Here is a 3,200-nt window from a genome sequence, read left to right as displayed (position 1 = left end):
CAAAAACTATGAAAATATAGAGTTTTTTTATTTTTTGTTAAAAAATAATTTTTATGCAATAAAACTTAGAATAATGATTCTTGTGTAAAATTTTTGTTATTTTTGATAATTCCTTCTATCTGGAATCTTTGTTCTATCTGTGCAGTTTTCCTCGTAAAATTCAAATTGCTTGCTTATATGAATAATCCCTAAATTGTCAAATACGTGTTCTTTTACATTGTAGAAGAGCAAACACAATATTGCATCTTTTGTTAAAATGTTAAAAGGAATTTTTTGGGGTTCGTATAGTTAAGGTAGCAAGACCGATGATAATACAACTCTAAGGAAATTATGGCTTGCCATTCTTTGCCCGATTTACTAGCCATGAGTTGTAGGATGTCAGCTTTAATTATAGCGTTTTTTTAAAACATGTTTGCAGCACTTTCCGATACAGATTTTGTAAGGGTTTCATATCCGTTTCTATCTTTGTTAGTCTTTTTGCGATAGCAAATGCAACATTCTTCATCCGCAAATAATTTTTCCTGAAACAAGCGAAATATTTTAATTTTATAGTATTGCATAAAATAATAAAAAATGTGAAAACTGAGGGTAATTTTCTTTGCTTTGCATCTCTTTTCCGAAGGGAGGTTCTGCGCTCAGACGAGAATGCAACCCCGCCTTCACTCTCGTTGACTTTTTCTGCTCTATTTTTCCGATGTTGTAGAATGTTTAATGTTTTTATATTCACATACTTATCGTAACATCTTTGATAAAACAAGAGAGTTGTTGGCCATGTTTCAGGTAGAATGTTTATGATTTTAAAGTCATTTCGAATTTGACTATAGTAAAAAAAAAATATTATTATCAAATTCATTCTCAATGTTTTTTCCGTACCATTGTTTTAGGCAGTATATAAATAAATAAATTTATTTGGACATTTAATTTGTGACATACCAAGCATTCTTCACTTTCGCAAGCGCATTTTCAGTAAAACCACGCAGTTTGTTATTACTATGACCAACATGAAGTATGCAAGCATTTTTAATTTCTGTTTTAGGAACTACATTAAGATGCTGCGTTTTTTTTGATACTTGTCATTTACTTTAATAACAATAAATAAATATAAATATAACAAGTTTTTTTTGGTAAACAGTTTTTGAAAATTAAACATTTTTTAACGTAAACAAAGTACAAGAGCAAATTTTCTTTTTTAGATTTATTAAATTAATACTATTTTACAATTTTGATACAATATTATGAATAAATTTGATATTAAATAAAGTTTGGGAAACTTTGATTACATTTAATTTTATAAATTATTAACCCCCTTGTCAATAATTTGCGAAAAGTAAATTAATGCTTTGCGGTATTCGATTTATAAACAACATGGCAGATATTTTATACTTATATATATATATATATATATATATATATATATATATATATATATATATATATATATATATATATATATATATATATATATATATATATATATATATATATATATATATATATATATATATATTTATATATATACAGTATTGTGAAAAAGTTAAGAACCACTAAATAAAAAAAAAAATTTTTTTCAAATAAATTTAATTAATTTTTATTCTATTGATAATAAAATAGTCTTTTTTTTTCAAACATATTAAATATAGCATGAGAAAAAAGAAAAATTTTTTTTTTTGAAAGTTAGTTAATAGAACCTATAAAAAATAAGGATTAAATATTATGTGTTAATTTTTTTTTATATTTTTTTTGTGAAAAAGTTAAGAACCTCAAAGAGTTTTTTGTGCTAAATGCGACGGAAACGTCTTTTTAAATTTATTTTTCCCTTTTTTTTAAAATATTCTTTTAATGACCTGAGTTATTACCAAAGAACCAATAAAAACATTTGAAAAAAATTAATTTTTTTAAATACTTTTAAAAAAAGTATTTAATTTCAAACAAAAAAAAGTTCTTTCCTTTTGAAAAAATGAGCAGAAAAGCTATTACCTATGAAGATCGTGTAAAAGTGGTGCATTTTCACCAGGAAGGTAAATCCGCTCGCGAAATTGGAAGAATAGTAAAGCGATCACATAGTTCGGTGCTAACAATCATCAAAAGATTCAAAGAGACGAAATCTTACGTTGATCGCCATTGTTCTGGAAGACCGCGTTTGACGACACCCAATGATGATCGCCTTTTAATCAGGTTGGTAAAGAAAAATCGAACCATGTCGTCGCATGAATTAAGAAGGGAATGGAAGCTTTCAAATGGATGTCAAGCCTCGGCATCACTTGTGCGTAGGAAACTATTCGCTACGCAGTGGGCACAGGACGTAAAATAGACGTCTTTTAAACGTCTTTTCAACGTTTTGGACGTCTTTTGAACGTTCAAAAGACGTCTTATTTAGGTCCTGTGCCCACTGGGTAACAATATGTTATGGAAAAAAGCTGTTCTAAAACCGCGACTTACCAAACGACATATAAAAAAGCGAAAAGAATTTTGCCAAAGCGTCAAAGAATGGTCTAAACAAAAATGGAGGACAGTAATGTTCAGTGATGAGATGAATATCGAGATTGATAACCGAAAAAACCGAATTATGATTCGCAGGCAGCCTTCAGAAAAATTTAATCACGATTGTATCGTTCAAAGAACAAAACAAGGTAGCGGGTTGGTTGGAATATGGTGCTGCATGACATATTATGGTCTCGGTATGTTTAAATTATTTGATGGTCGACTCAACTCTACTTATTATGTCGATATTTTAAATAACAACTTGTTACCGTCAATTGATGCACTTGAGCAAAGCGTTCGGTTCATTTTTCAGCAAGACAATGCACCATGTCACAGGGCTAAAATTGTCTCTGAATGGTTCGAAAGTAAAAATATTGAGCGTCTAACTTGGCCACCAAATAGCCCAGATCTAAATTGCATTGAAAATCTTTGGAGTTGGCTTGATAAAGAGATTGCCAAGAAAGCACCAAGGAGCCTTGAGGAGTTGCGTAATATTTTACCAGCAATACTTGGAAATGTTCCCAAACATATTTTAGAGAATTTAATAGACTCAATGCCAAATCGTATAAATGAGTGCTTAAAAATTCATGGTAGAATTACGCGGTATTAGGTGGTAAAAATTATCGTTTTTTATTCTGTGGTTCTTAACTTTTTCACAATTTTTTTAAAATAAAAATTACCTATAAAACTTTAAATACATTTTTTATATTTGTTTAAAA

Source organism: Hydra vulgaris, chromosome 01, assembly GCF_038396675.1.
Source record: "Hydra vulgaris chromosome 01, alternate assembly HydraT2T_AEP".
NCBI classification, from domain to species: Eukaryota; Metazoa; Cnidaria; class Hydrozoa; order Anthoathecata; family Hydridae; genus Hydra; species Hydra vulgaris.
Note: the sequence above shows the minus strand (reverse complement) of the source record.